The sequence below is a fragment of the Rattus rattus genome, chromosome 10, assembly GCF_011064425.1.
Source record: "Rattus rattus isolate New Zealand chromosome 10, Rrattus_CSIRO_v1, whole genome shotgun sequence".
In the NCBI taxonomy this organism is placed as follows: Eukaryota; Metazoa; Chordata; class Mammalia; order Rodentia; family Muridae; genus Rattus; species Rattus rattus.
This window is the reverse complement of record NC_046163.1, coordinates 66,075,392-66,091,892: the sequence shown is the minus strand read 5'-3', so window position 1 is coordinate 66,091,892 and position 16,501 is coordinate 66,075,392. Positions and strand designations below refer to the sequence as shown.

The 16,501-nt window shown below is 45.2% G+C and overlaps 1 protein-coding gene across 2 annotated transcripts in view; it reads right to left on the bottom strand.

Annotated features, from left to right (window-relative positions):
* Nucleotides 1–16,501, bottom strand: part of Esrrg (estrogen related receptor gamma) — a 425,933-nt gene that overhangs the window by 244,674 nt on the left and 164,758 nt on the right. The gene's annotated exons all lie outside the window — the stretch shown is intronic.

Here is a 16,501-nt window from a genome sequence, read left to right as displayed (position 1 = left end):
GCATGAGCCTCACGCTACGCTTTTATTTTATTTTTAATTAACACATAATAATAGCATAAATCGACGGGTTATGTTTCTGTCCTAAAAAAATTAACCCCATGGGTGCGATTGGGTTTTCTGCAAATTTTATAACAGGTTTACAAATACATAAAAGTATGTATGTTCTTACATTCATATAGTTCTTGAGCAAAGCGTACAGTATTGCAAATTAAAAATAAACTAAGCACTCACACGATTTTCCAGTTGCAAACACTTATTTGGTGGAGGCAGAGAGTTAGATGTTACAGTCTCATGTCAGACTATAAGAAATGGGGGGTTTAAGCGTCACAGAGGGCTGGGGGTGGTGTTGGAGGCCAGGTATGCACATACTGTCTTCATTTACTCGAAGCAGGGTTAGACATTCACTAGTAGTTTTGCATGTGGCAGAAAACCAGGGCCTCTGGGGCGTACTCTCCGCCTTGCTGGATGATAGCACCTACACTTGCCATTTGGTTATGCTACAGTGTTGCCAGTGTTGCTCCTAGGCCTTTAGTCAAAACCATTTTCCTTTTTTTTTTTTTTTTTCCAAGTCATCAGAGCTTTCAAAAGCAACTTACAGGGCTGTAGCTAGATGATTTAAAGGAGATTGAATTGGGGTAGGGGATCCTTTCAATAGCTCATGAGCATTAAGAAGGAATATGACCTTGACCCCATCCAAGCCTTCTTCTAGAGGCCTAGTCCCAGTGCTCTCTAAGGGTTCACTCTTAGAAAAGAGCTAGCTTGGCTCCAGAGTCTGGTCCTGCTCCTGTCGTCACCAGAACAGGGAAATTGTGTTGTCTATTCCCATCCCCTTGTGAATTAACAGCAGGCACCTGGGAATCAGCCTTCCTCTTCCTCACTTGGTTCAAGTTCACCAGCAACTCCTTCAACACAACTACTACTACTACTACTACTACTACTACTACTACTACTACTACTACTGCAAGCCTGCCAAGCACCTCTCTCTGAACTCCTCCCCACAGCAATGAGTTAGTCCTGAAACACTGTTGTGATATTCTAAGAAAATCACTGGGACATCCACCCCACCCCACCCCCACCCTACTTTCACACACATCCAATCCATAGGTTGAGTAGCATTCCTCAACACCAGCGGCCAGGGAGAAAGAACTTACAAGTAGCCGTGTTTGTCACTTTGTATCGGAGTTGGTGAAAGATGCGCTGGGTAAGTTTCATCACAGCGCCTGTGGCAGTGATTTGTAGATTTCCCTCTCGAATGTGCCTCTCCTGTTTCAACTCCATTAGAATGGATAATTGAGAACCGACTACACAGATGGGAATGCACCCATCCATCCATCCAACAGATATTTCAAAGATGATGGGAGTGACATCAAATTCACTAACATGTAACTGAATCTCCTCAAAAGGGGCAGATTGTAACCCAGGATGGAAGGAAGATAGGAGAGCCTCCTCCGTGTGGTACATTTCAGACCCGCCCCAAACACTCTGGCAGAGCAATGGAGAGGAGGAGAGAACGGGGATGCTGTGAGTGCCAAGCCCTTCCTTGACCACTGCTCATCCATCTGCTTTAACTACTTTAGGATACCCTGATTTTTACCATCATTTTATTAGGGTTTGATAATTTAATACATGCATGTTATCTTTGGGTCAAATTTCCCCCTCTCCTCCAATTCCTGCATCTCTCACCATCATTTTTCCCTCTCTTCATAAAAATATTTTAATATTAATACGTGCATAGGATATAATGCAAACAAGCCCCACAGACTCCACTCAGCGCTGTCTGTGTTTGCATGGGTTTAGGGCCATCTATTGGAACATGGGTGCATGGGTAGTCTCTTAGGAGCCACATCCTTTAAAGAAAATGGATTCCTCCTCCTCAGAAGCCATCAGTTGCAATAGCTCCTCAGCCAGGGGTGGAACTTGATGAGTTCCTGTCCAATCCATGCTGGGATTTTGGCACATTTGATCTTGTGCACGTCTTATGCATGCGGTCACAACCACTCTGAGTTCAGGGGTACATCAGCCCTGTCATGTTCTGCCTTGTCATGTCTGGCACATGTGATTTCACTGCAGATGTCTGGTTCCAACAAAAATATTCTTAACGAAATTGCTGCTTGCAAAGTGGCATGCCAGCGAACCGATTGTAGAATCTTCTAAATCGCCATCCTTATAGGACGGTAGCAAATTGGCTCACCTTGGAGGATAAAACTAATCTGAGAATTTAAATCCTGTTTTTATCTTCCTCATTCCCAGACCAAAATAGTCCTAGATTTCAGAGCCTCAAAGGTCAGTTGCTACATGTTTACTTTTGCCAAAGAATACTTTGTTGAATGCAAGACAATGTATTATCCAAAGCCTGGGTAGTGCACGTTGGTTTTAGTGTCCTTTGTATTACAGACAGGGCACCACCATGCTGCCCAGCTAAACTCCTCCAGTGAGCCCTCCACCTCAGCTTCCCTAATGACTAAGACTATAGATGCCATGTTAGCTTATTTATCACAAAATTTTGATAAAGAATTTCAAATCCTGGTTTTTAATGGTATGATTTAAGCTCTATTATAATTATAATAGATGTACAAGGTCTATTCTATTGACCAGCACAGAGTTGTTGAAGACCTTGAAGTTCCCTTTATTGACATTTACCTCATCCAGTCCCTACAGGTCAAAGAAGGATGATCTTCAACTCTTCACATGCTTTCAATCCCTGACACCCTATCTTCAGGTCCTAAAGCTATCAGGAACTTGATTGGTGAAGACACTGCCTAGATGTTTCTAGAGCTGGAACTTCCTTTCCTCTTAGGTGTAATGAATGGTGACAGACAACAAGAATCCCCCGCATTTTCCTGCTAAACTGTGTTTTGTAGTATACAAGAGTCAAAGGCAGTTCTCTCAGCCAGGGGCCGCCTGCACCTGCAGATTCTAAAAATTCTAGTTAAACATGGCACTAAGTAACAATCTGGAAATGCCGTCCAACCCTGGCTGGTTCAGGTAACAGTGATGAGATGACTCTGCTCAGGGTCCTGAAGTGCTCTGGCCCTCCAGAGAGTGAGAATCTCTAGGACTCTGGTGTATCTCAAAGAAAGGTAGCTTCCTGCTGCTAGATGGAAGGGAAGCTTGCACACTTTAATTCTCATCTGAAAAAAAAAAAAAAAAAAGTGTAGATAGCATCTGCTCTAGCTGGCACGCAGGCAGTGGGGACATCCGTGTAATAAAACAGAAGGCTAAGTCTCTCACTGAAGTCCATTCTCTTCGCCCATGATGCTGTCACAACTGGAGTATGGGGAATAGTGATATACAAATATTCTCTTCTCTCTGTGCTCTAGGATGACAGAATGCTTTGTTAGCTGGACAACAAAAGCCCAGGAAATATTAGGTCCTAGGGTAAGAGAGTAACCCGGAAGAGAACAGATGAGTTTAACTAGACATTCCTAGCACCCTCCTGAGACCACCACTTGGAAGCCCATGAAACTCAGCAAGAACTTAAGACTTCTAAGACATCAAGAAAACTAGGTTCCTCCTCTCCTGAACACATAGGGCTCTCAGAATGGGAGTATCTAAACCTCCCTGGAACCCAGAGGGGGACTTCCTTCCAGCTACTTTAAAAGTCAGGGTAAGGGAGGTTTGGGAGAGTTCTGAAGCTGAGGAACTCGATAGTGTTAAAGGATCCAGTATTAACCTAGACATTAAAGCCCGAGCTGAAGACTGCAGGAGCACCAAGTGGAAAGCAGAGCCCGCTCTGGGTGGCCCCTCATAACTCACCATCCTTCCCAGGCTAAAGATGCTCATCACCAATGTAGAGCATACCTCAGAGGCTCAATCAGAAGCAAGTGCTAGAGAACAGACTGGAAAACTGTGACCATGAACCTCTTTCTTGTTACCGGTCAGTTTGTGGGGTACCCATCAGAGACTCTCAAACAGCTCCCCAGGATCCGACTGCAACTCTTTTCGAGGTGCTCCCTGCTCAGAACAGGTCACTAATTCTGACTGTAAATCTTTATTATCAAGATCGCCCGCTCCTCCGCTCCTCCTCGGCTCCGGTGGGGGGAGGGGCGATTTGTTTTCTTTCCGTTCCTGGTTATTTATAAGATATCTACTCTAGATTAGTCCTGCTTGAATGACACTCTAAATGGCTCCATTCCCAAGCGCTACTCTGCTTTTTGAAGGGAGCCTGACAACCCCTACTTAGAGCGTCTTTCATGGAGCACAATGAAGTGTGAACTGCTATGAAATGCTTGTGTTTCAAAACAAACCATCCCAATAATCAGCACTTAAAACACTTTTCATTAATATATTTCTTTGTGTATAAAACAAAAGCTCCGTGCCGCAACGTGGCCTTTGACAATTTAAAAAAAATAAAATAAATAAATAAACAAACACTGTTTCAATTTTTAGCCAGACTGAAATAATAATAAAAAAAAAAAAAATGTGAGGGAGGCTTGTTTGAAATTTTACCCACACGCCATCAACGCTGGCTCAAGCAGTGCCGTCTCCATCCAAAATATTAAGGTTCAATAAAAATGCAAAGGCAGAAGCATGAATTAGTAAATACAGAATCCCAACCTTGCCCTCTCAGCTATTAGCAAACACCTGTGGTTTAGGGAGATACAGTCCTGTGTAATCCTTATCTGAATTCGCAATTAAGACCTCAGAACCACAGATATCCCTGCAGCTTGGTGCAGCGTTCTGCTCTCTTAATTTTAAAGGACCGGCCCCAAATCAAATCAGGCTCCAAGTGCATTTAAAAAGTACACGTCTACTGTCTAATTGAACTAATAGACAGCATTCTTTACCACAGACAATGCTTACTACCCACCCAAGACGGCCGGGACTTGGAGACATGCACAAATGCACGGTATTAAAAAAAAAAAAAATGAATACAGGAAGACAGAAGGAGAAAAAAAAGGCCTCCTTGGATAACTGGTTATGAACTCGTGATGGCTCAATCGTCAGGGTAAACATAAAACAAGCAAACTCATGATGGTTCATGGCTACAGACCTCTTGGTCTAAATGGGCTCCGAATTAGATTCCCATTCACCCCTGTTAATCACCGCCTCTGATAGAGCACCCTGAAGGCCTCCAAACGGAGCACTTCTGAGTGTTCCTTTTCAATCTCTCGTGGGCTTCTCTCCGTTTATCACAAATGAACAATCATGTCGGAAGGGCCTCCGTCTGTTTAATGTCATTAGCGATTGTTTCATAAAACAAACAGCCCCTGCACCATTCGGCAGCCGTTAATCTTACATCTAAATGTGGTGGCACTCAGGGTGTGCCTTAGACCAGCTTGTTCTTACCGTCGCGGGCCTCTTAATCTATTGCAAGTCAAGGCGCTTATCTCTGCTCTGTTCAGAGCAGGGATTTCTTTCTCCAAATACTAAACCGAACGCAGTTAACATTGTGTGTCCAGAATTGCTTTTATTTTTAACCCCTCGGCGCGCGCTCTCTCTCTCTCTCTCTCTCTCTCTCTCTCTCTCTCTCTCTCTCTCTCTCTCTCTCTTTTTAAAAAGTGATTCAAAGCCCTACAGTATATCACTTATTGGCTATACTGTTTTACAAATATTTCCTCAATAGTGACCAAGTCAAGTTCTTTCACAGGTTGGCGCCCACAAGTCAGCCTAATCAGTGAGTTTGGGGGATCGGATAAGTGGCTAGATGGAAAACAGAAACAGTTACAGATCAGGCATTGATGGCCGCCTGAAATGTCAAGGACTTCAGAGGGGATAAAACCCACTACAGCCTGACCTGTCCCCCACATGTCGCGCTTGACCACTAGAGTTACAATAATTATATTATTTATATTTATTCTGTCATGTATTACCCTAAGCCTTCATGGTCTGGTTTTTTTTTTCTTTTTTTCTTTTTTTTTTGACAAATTAGCCAAATAGCCACTTTATCCCCATTTCCAGATAAAGTAACAAAGGCCTAGAGAGGTGAAGAAACCTTCCCGGAGTTACCCTACCAGCCCAAGGCTGATCCATCATTTAAAACGAGATCTAACTACTATTAGAAACATGTATTCATAGTCAGGGTATGAATATGTTATCGTACCGAGTTCATCAGCTACTACTATAACAACCACATATCCTGGGACTTCCAGGAAATTCTAGCTATGAATTTGTCTACCTCTTTCAGATAGCATACACCTAGTTCTTAGCAAGAATTACAGGAGGGGTCCTAGGCTAGAGTTCTGGGGCAAAAGGCTACACTTCGCTGCTCAGACCCAGGTCGTCAGGGTCGTTTCCCAGTTAGAACCAGTAAACCTCTCAATTTCTCACCAGAGGTTAGCAGGGGAAAGGGAGTGCTAAGGCCAACTTTTCTAGCGGTTCCTGTGGGGGTGGGGGGGAACCTTTGTGTGTAAGCTCCAGCGCCGTTCCCTGCCAAACCTCCCCAGTACCTCCACTGGACAGCTGTCCTTCTGCTGATGCTGTGCTCGATATCTGTAGCCCCAAAGCACCAAACAAACAATGCCACAAGGCAGAACCCCAAGTCTCGAGCCCATTACACTGTGTGGAATAACCCCTCGGTCAGCTGATCAACTGAATATATTGACTGGGTGGTATTTATGTTCTGATGATGAGGCTATCACTACCGTACTAAGGTGACTACTCTTCATTGCTGAACCTTTGCTTAGCTCATCCTTTCTCCTGGAGCAATGCTCAGCCAGTCAGAGGGGACAAACACCTTTACCTCTTAGCATCTCTTAGTTCTCTGAGAGAAGGATGTCACCCGGTCACCCCATCTGTCTATTTCTAAGTCAACGTACGTTCAGTTTCCAGATCAAACGTGACCTCCCCAGGAGTAATGACCCCATATACATACGGGGTGCTACTCTGGTAGGTTTTCATAGAATCTAGAGTTTTCCCAGTTTGCACACTATGTGCACATATGTCCCATCAAAGTGTGAGCAGCATAAAACCTGGGGACTGTCCTTCCTTGCATGGCATCTCCCTAGCAAGAGCAATGTCTTGTGCAGAGATGGGGTACTGCCTGAAATGATGGGTGGATGGATGGATGGATAGATGGACGGACAAATGGATCAATGCCTAAATTATCTTATACTCATAGCCAGTCCAAACCACAAAAACCTGTTTTATTTTACCAAAATAGGATATACATCATGATACATGCAAAAATTCTCAAGTATGAAATTAGCTGAGCTTCCTAACCTGAAGCTCTTCCATCAATGAGACTGAGGAGACAAGGACATTTTGGGTGGATTTAAACGCATCCTACAAAAGGTAAAGGCAGACTTCATCCACTACAAGGATGAGAAGTTGGGATGTAGCCACTTAACACTCTGCAGGTTTGACCAGGGAGATTGGTATTTTGTCAAGATACAGACTCAAAACAGTCCTGGGCTCCGCTGCTAGAACAGGGACTCTATTAGGCATTTTGAGGTGGTCAGAGATGATTAATTAACACATTGTACTTCTATATTATGTGTTATGTATGAGCCAGGACATAGGAAGCAAGGTATAACCATTAGACACACAGATTTTCCTCTGAAGGGTTTCTGGGATCTCTTGCGTCTCCTTCAGTGATACAGCTCAACAAGCAACCTCAAGACCATTGATTCCCTTCCCCAAGTCTACTCCAAGCCAGGAAGGAACACTAAAGTCCAGGAGAGAAAGAACAGGTCTGGGAAGAGCTTGCCCTGAGCCTGGCTTCCCAGTACACCCATGTCCTGAGACTGACTCCCTAATATAACCACCGCGCTAACATAACAGTTCTTCCTTGCTCAAAAGAGTGAGGAAAGCTCCACCTCTTAGAAGGGCTTGCTTTCCCTTCAACAGTTGCATTTCCCATGTACAAACTTGAGCACTCCCAGGCTCATTTCTGGATTTGTATGACTACAAGTCCCTCTTTAGTCACTGGGTCCTCACCACCAAACGACACCTTGAAAGTCCAATGACAGAAGCCGGGAAGCAAAATAACAGAAAAGTCTTAGAAATACTCTTTGCTTCTAACTTGGAGTACAATATTTGTGGTGTGAATAGTGGTGCACAGTTTTACTTTTAGAGAAGCATCCACACCGCATCTTAAAGCGGAGCAGCGAATAACCAAATAGCGTGGCAGGGATTAACTCTGTTTTCATTTATTCCAGAAGTACCAACCACCTAAAAGAACAACAACAACAAAAATACTTTAAAAGCAATGCAGTAAAACCTGTTTGACAAGGTAGAAACATTGATCTTTTCCCTATATGTGCAATACCCAAAGCTGGTATTTCGGTACCAATTTAATCATAACCACACTGTGAAATAGCTTAATGCTTGTTAAGTGCAGAAAACCCTCTTCTTCCTCTCAGCTGTCATGCAATTGGCTAGGCTATGGACTTAAGGTTTACAGCTCAGAGCTGCCCAGCTTTTAAGGCCCTGCCTAGGTTTCGGGGAGTTGGTTTCATGCCTCACAGCCCTCACTCCATCTGATGTGTGTATGCAGCTGTTCAGCTGTCTTGACTCTCAAGTACCACAATGACAGAGCCTTCTGTTGACAAAACAACGGCCACAGGAGCACCCTTCTCCTGCTGCGGGCCCCGTGCTCTATTGCTCTATCGGTTCTCAAAGTAGCGCTCTAGATGGAGGTTAGGGTGCTAAGTGACTAACGCCCCCCACCTGTTATCTCTACGAATGCTGTGGCAAATGAAGCTTGGTGGGAATGGGCTGTGGAGCCTGCCCGCCTCTGTGCCATTGAGAAAGAGTTGCCAGTTGGGTGGGGATCTAGTGTATGGGCAGAAGGTTTTCCTAAGGTCCCCAAGGCCCTGGGCTTGATCTCCAGCACTGCAATAAGGAAGGGAGGGAAAGTGAGGGAGGATGCAGGGAGGATGGCGGGGAGAGCAGCCTGGAAGAGGAGGAAGAGGAAACAGAAAAGGATGAAGGGGCAGAAAAGGAAGGAGGGAGGAAAGACAGAGGGAATGGGGAGAGAGAAGGGGAGAAAGAGCAAAGGGGAGACAGTGAAGAATTAAAGATAGAGCAGAGGAGGAGGGAAGGAGGAGGGGGAGGGGAGGAAGGAGGAAGAGAAGGGGAAGAAGAGGGAGGAGAGGAAGTAAGAAGAGGAGAGGAAGGAGAGGGAAGAAAGGAAAGAGGAGGGGAAGGAGAGAAGAAGGAGGAGGAAAAGAAGGTGGGGGAGGGGAGGAAGGAGGGAGAGAGGGAGAGAGGTTGAGAAGAACGGAGCTGGGAAGTGATGAGGAAGGGATGGGGCCACTGGTACTATGTAGTAACACATTTTCTGTGACCCAGTTCCCTGCCCCTATGTGGACCTCCCAGTGCAGACACAGGATGCACATGCAGTACACAGCTCTCTCCAGGGAACCCTGGAGTGCTCACTTCAGACAGTGCTAGCAGCAAGCATTGAGCTCTTACAGGGTTACTCCAAGAAGCACTTACACGGGCAGACTGCATCCCAAAGGCTTTCCATGATCAGGGCTAATCATGTTTAGACTTCAGGGCTATGTAGACGTGAACTAGCTAAAACTGGAAAGTGCATGATTGTACTGGGAACCATTTAAATTAGGGAATAGGTCTTGTGAAAAATGTACCTTAGCTCATTTCCCTCATTTTGCTTTCTTTTCTAAAGGCACTTAATGAACCATCATGTAATATTTTAACTTTAAAAAATGTACAGGGAGTGAATATTTTCAGTTTTCCACAGGGAGTACAATGATTTCAGTGACTCACTAAGGAAAAAAACAAAACCGTAAGTCAGATGTGGCGTTCATACAGTCCCCTTTCAGCATTCGAGGCATTTAGGGAGGACAGCCTGGGTTCCATACTGAGCTCCAGGCTTGACTGACCTATAGAATGAGGCTTTGTTTCAAATACACACAAACTCAAGTACACATGGATTCACACCACGCACACACACACACACACACACACACACACACACACACACACACACACACACACACACACACACACCGTGCCTTTCTTAATTGAAAAGTCATTTGCTTCCTATTGCAACAGCAATGATCATTTTAAATGTTTTCCTTCTTACCAAGTCTGGTTTACTTGAAGCTTCTAACCAAGCAGTAAAACGCAGGGTGAGGAGAGTGGAGGGAACGTTAGAGCAGGAAGAGAGACTAAGAGAAAAACCTTAAAACACATCAGTGGCGCGAACACTAGTGAGAGGGGACAGAAGAAAGATGGAGGCCTGGGAGGGGGAACACGGGACACGGAGCCTTCCTGCGTGGAGGGCGTGGACTCTGAGGAACAAGGTTGCGCAGCAGTGCGCATGATCTCAACTGTGTACCTTGTTGGCCCTGTACTCAGTCTCGCTCTCCAATCTGTTCCTGGGCCTCCTCAGTGGGAAGAACCCGCCGGAAGCCAAAAGGCCCAGTTTCCCTGTTGCCTTGGCCCACAGAGTTTTGAGCACGAAGCCAGTAAGAAAGGACGAACCTTGCTGGAGGATGGGTGGGGCAGACGGGAGACATCTGTCCTGGGAGAGAAGGGTGACCGCATGCGTGGAAGACATCACAGACAGAGCAGCTGCCAGTGGGGAGTGGGGGTGGGGTGGGGGACCAGAACATGCTCCATGCCAGTGAGAATGACCCCAAGATCTGCGTCTCGTCGCTTTTCATTATGCTTCATTATTCTAAGGGGCTCATTAAGTCAACCACTCTTCAAAGGGCCTGGGCTACAGCTCAAGAAGGTACTGGCCAAACATGAACGAGGCCCTGTGTTTAAGCCCCACCGTCGCATAAATTAGATGTGGCATGGTGTACCAGTAATCTCAGCCTCTAGAGGTGTGGGCAGTGGAGTCTCTAGCCCCAGGTCATCCTGCCCCGTGGTGTGTCTGAGGTCAGCCTGAGTGATATGAGACACCATATTAAACTCAAACCAAATATTAAAAAAAAAAAAAAAAATCCTCACAGCGGCCTCCTGAGTCAGGACCCCAAGACCAGGCAAGGCTTCCTGAGGAGAGATCTGGGAAGGTGAGGGCTCGCTCACCTGCCTGAAGCCAGAGCAGATTTACAGCAAGCTGTTTTCTGGTGCTTTCTGGGAAGCTCCAGGGCCCTGCTGTCCGTAAGGCGCTCAGGGAGGTAAAGGTAGACGCAAGCTGCGTAGAGAGCGCAAGCAAGAAGATCAAAACTTGGGAAACATGAAGTAGTGGTCTAACCAGACAATTAGAGTGAGGAGCAGGCCCAGCATTGTGCCTTGGAGTCCCCTGTGCCTGTAGCAGTGGGGTGCACCACCGCCCTGCAAAGCTTTGAACACTGTTCCCACACAGGGCTTCCCGGCTGGACCCCTGGACTGTGACTGAACTCCGGGTGCCAGGCTGTGAGAAGACAGCTTTACAGTCACTGACGGAGTACTGCGGATCCCCGCTTCCTCTTCACCTTTCATTTCTTGCTACTGGTATAACTTTTTATGTCACCCAGCAATAGAAACACAAACTGGAAATATCTCAGGGCGGCGGAGGTAAAAATAGAATGCCATCGTAAAGCGGAGGTATCTTCGTCGCAAATCTCGCAGAGCGAGCCTGCCTGCCTTTGATCTCTTCATTCAGCAAACCTGTGTTCACCAAAGATCACGGCCAGGTCAACCCATGCACACGGAGCCGAGTGGGTAGGATTAGGCTGGTACCATGGCGGTCTGTCGTCTGTCTCACTATCTCTCAATATGTTCACAACTTACCACAAGGATAAAGCTAAAGGCTCCTACGAGCAGACAGGCACTCAGGAGGCTGTGGTTATACGAGGGAGTTGTGTATGTTGAGGACATTATGGGGAGGAATTGAGAAACATGCTCAGATAAAAGGTGGAAACTCTACCTGTCCCTTAACTCTTCTTTTTAAAACTATTTAAGATTTACTTTTATTTTATGTGTATGAATGTTGACCTGCATGCATGTATTAAAACACTCTGTGTCTCTCTGTCTCTGTCTCTCTGTCTCTGTCTCTCTGTCTCTGTCTCTCTGTCTCTGTCTCTGTCTCTCTCTGTCTCTCTCTGTCTCTCTCTCTGTCTGTCTCTCTCTCTCTCTCTCTGTGTGTGTGTGTGTGTGTGTGTGTGTGTGTGTGTGTGTGTGTGTGTGTCCAGAAAGAGATATCAGACCCCTGGAACTGGAGTTACAAATGGTTGTGTGTCATCACGTGAATACTTGGAACTGAACCTGGGTCCCCTGCCTCACTAGCAAGTTTTCTCAACTGCTGAGCCTGTCTGAGGGTTTCATGGCTGTGAGCAGACACCATGACCAAGGTAACTCTTATAAAGGACAACACTTAATTGAGGCTGGCTTACAGGTTCAGAGGTTCAGGCACACATGTCAGGCACACTTGGCGCTGGACAAGGAGCCAAGAGTTCTATATCTTGCTGTGAGAGCAGTTAGAAGACTATATAGGCGCCAGGAGGACCGTCTCAAAGCCCACCCTGGCAGGGACACACTTTCTCCAACCAGGCCATACCTCCTAATAGTGCCTCTTCCCATGGGGCAAGCACACTCAAACTATCACAAGGCCCATTTCTCCCTTCCTCTTTCTGACACCCCATGTCGCAGGCATTACCAAGACTTAAACACCAATAATTATAGGAAGACAGTTGTTCATCCACTGCTGTCTTCACAGGACCGCAGCCCTGTCTGGAGCTGAAATCCCTCAACACTTTGACAACCTTTATCTGACTTTTTGGGAAGACGTATCGGGTTTTCATGACGTGGGGATGAGTACTTCAGTGAACAGCGAAAGTCCTCGATGTCTGTGAAAAATTACACCACAGGCCCTGGCCACCGGCAGCAGTTCTCTTATATATAAAGTCCCTTCTATCCATCACTGACCTCAATTTCCCTCTTCTCCTGGGTCAGACATGACTCAGACGGAATGCCTTTGGCTATAGAGTCAATGTTCTCTAGTCATGATTAGGTTAGCATAGACGTTCTGGATCCGGTTTTGATTATTACATAATCGCTTTTCTGATCTAAACCAATTTCTCTTCCCTTACGCAGAAACCTCAACGGAGCTCCCACCACTTAGAACAGGGGCATTCCCTCACCCTAAGATACAAGGGCATCCACAAGGAGGTTCAGCACGAGGAAAGGCACGGGGACAAGGTCACGGCAAGGAGAGAGCCTGACTGGAGAGGCTGTGCCTGAGTCCTCTTATCATGCTGACTCAGCAAACCATCTCCCTTAACAAGCTTTCCCCTTCATCCCTGGTTCCGCATGTTTTAGAAGTCACATTGGCTTCTAAAAAAAGAAAGAAGAGAGAGAATTCACAAAGGAGTGAGGACTGGCCAAAAATTTAAAGACATCTTCTCTGAAACCTCAGGCAAAGGGGACATTTTTCTTAATTATAAAAATAATGCTCAATAAGAATGACAGCACACAGAGCTCAAGTCCTGCTAACACTTTCACACATGTCCTTCCTAGAAGGGAGACTGTGTGCAGCCTGCTGTCTGAAATGCCACCCAGATAGGTGGCCCACAATCTAATCACCTGCGGTGTTTATCAGACAGTAACAATGAGTTTAAAGTTATTTGAATAACAAGATAGTGGGTTTTGTCAGCTCTAGCTCCATGATGTCTGTGATTTCCAGTATATCTCAGGGTGGAAAAATAGGCACAATCTTTAAGCCTCTGATTGCCACGAGCTCGGTTTACTTACACAGGTACTTAACTTGTGCAATGCACAGCCAAAAGCCAAGGGAGAGAACAGACGCGTGCCCATGGCAAATGATACTGTAAAGGCCAGATAGTTCTCTGTGGCTTTCCTCTTCAGACAGACTTTCTCATTGGAAGAGTTTCATTTAATTCTGGTTTTCAACCATGAAGCCTGTATTTTGGTCAAGGGGCATGACAAGCAAGAGAACTGTGGTCTTTTAAAAAGTGTATGGGCCTGGGGACACAGTTCAGTGGTTAAGAGCATGTTGACTGTTTTTCCAGTCAACCTGGATTTAATCCCCAGTATCCACATGGTGGCCCACAACCACATGGTGTCTGGAACACCAGTTCCAAGTGATCCAACATTCTCTTCTGGCCTTCTTGCTCACCATGCTTGCATGTAGTACACAGACATAGATGCTGGCAAAATGAACATCACATACATGTATATTAAAATTAAAAGTTGCATGATGTGGTGGCCCATATCTGTAACCCTGACTACCAGAGAAGCTGAGGCAAGAGAACCTTCAAGAGCTCAGGGCATACCTAATAAATCCCAAGCTAGCTTAAACTACAGAGTCAGACCAGATATTAAAGAGGATTTAAAATTATGATTAAAAAGTGACATTTTTATGTAGTTCACAAATCAGTTCTTCCATAGGGGGGATGGCAAACCAATAGAGAGCTACTCCTACTGTTATGGGTTACAATAAGGAAGTTTAAGATCAAAGTACACCAAGGAAGCCTTCACATAGAACCATTAATGTGATGTGCGTTTGTTTTAAAATATATAATTAAAGGCATTTTAATGCCTGTGATGGGCTAGGTATTTAAGCAGGTTGTCTTCAATCCCCACCAAAATCCTGTGAGGAAATGATCATAACCTCACTTTCCAGGTGCAAGTTCTCCAAGAAATGTTTTGTGAGCAACCAGGCCATAGCTACTGAGTAGAGAGTCTGACATCACACAGGAGTATTTTGCTCAAGAACCAAACTATGTCCTTATTGCCCCTGTAAAATCTATCTACCATGGAGAAAAGGTTAGCTTGAAACCTTAGGTTGCTAAGTTATGCCCTAATATCATGTAAAACTCCTTTAAAAATGTCTTTACGGTGGCCATGGTATCTTATGTCCATCATCCCAGTGCATGAGGCTGAGTAAGATGGCTGTGCGTTCAAGGCCAGTATGGGGTCCAGAGTGAGACAAACAACTGAACAAATGCAAGTCAAAGGCTTCAGTTTTATTTATCAACTGCCTATGGTTAGCCCATGAACCATACCTGGTGAATGTAAATAAATTCAATACAGAGGAAGATTAGCACCTTATAAAACCCACCAAAGACCTCAATTTCTAGGTCTAAAAAACTGCAGGCCTATGTTAGGGTTTGAATCTAAAATGTTTCCATCTACCCACAGACTCATGATTTGAACTTGGTTCCCTAACCTGTGGCACTGTTTTGTTGAGCTATAGAACAGGGCCTAGCTGCAGAATATAGGTCACTAGAGGTGGGCAGATGACAGTAATAGTTCAGCTAACATTCCCATTCCCTCTGTACTTCCTGAATAGCTATGCCATGAAGAGCTTCCACTATAAGCAAATGCTGCCAAGAAGTTTCCTATGCCCTTTCCACCAAGAAAAATGGAAATGCCTGAAACCGATAATCAAAATATGTCCTTCTTCACGAAGACCTCTGTCAGGTCTTTCGTCACAGGAATGGAAGTGTACTATTTCAGCATCACTCGGGGCCTCTTGGAGCCCATGAGCAGAAGACTCTCCAGCACACACAAAGCAGCCATGTGAGAGTCAGCCCAGAGCGTTGAGCATTAGTCAAGCTCAACTTGTGGTATAGCACAAGTTGCTATACATGGACAGGTTCCTAGCAGTGGGGCTATGGAGATGAGGGACGGAATAAAAAGTCAAGCAAAGAGCCAGGTGCCAGCATCTTTCAAGCAACCTCCAGTCAGGGGATGGCATGGATCTGCTACCTTTGCCATGTTGAAGAGAGACATTTATAAAAGCACAAATAAAATGGAGAGATGAGGTGGATTGGAGATGATTTATCTTAGATTTCTCCCATAGAGGGATACTGGGTAGCTAACATCATGGGATCATTATGAAGGAGGGTAGAGAGAAAGCAGTAAGCAGGAGCCAATGAAGAAGAGCCTTCGTGAGGAAGCAAGAAAGAGAGGTACCAACCATGGAAGAGAAACATGGACACAGAGAGCAAAGGGTGGTTGAAGGGCAGTTGAGTGGATGCTTAGGATAGAAGTTACTGAAGACACTGAAACAGCTAAGGATGCAGAATGAGAAGAACAAGGTCACCAGGCAATGGAAAACCCTGGCTTCTGTTGGTGGGTTGACAGCTAAGTGAATCCCAGTTACTAAGGCAATATCTGGTTGTCCGAGAAAAGAAAAACAATCAGAATCTGCTCAGGAGCATACCTGAGCTTAAGGTTAAGGTTAAGATAGGCTTCATGTTTTATAAGTCCACAGGAGACTTGCATGTGTGCACGGGAAGCAACCCAAGGGTTAGAGCCATCGTCCTAAGCATTCTGCTTTCATTAGCATTGATTCCTACTTGATTGTACAAGTGTTTGCATCTTTTTACCGGTATGCATTGCGAGAGCAGGTGTCATGGCCCTTTAACCCTGGGAAAGGGGTAAGCTATTCACTTTTGTTTCCTGTGTGATTTCAAACGATTATGGGAGAGCTGCAGTTGTCTTTCGCTGAGAACATTCCTATACATACATCTATTTCTCAGAGAGTTAAACTTTTAAAAGATTAATAAAAGCAAAAGTAAACAACACATCTATGATGATAATAAGCATTAGGCAGAAGAAACAGGCCAGCACACAACTGTATAAACTAGCTAATCCTGGAAACCCCAACTCTTGAACATAAATACTTAGGTTGGGA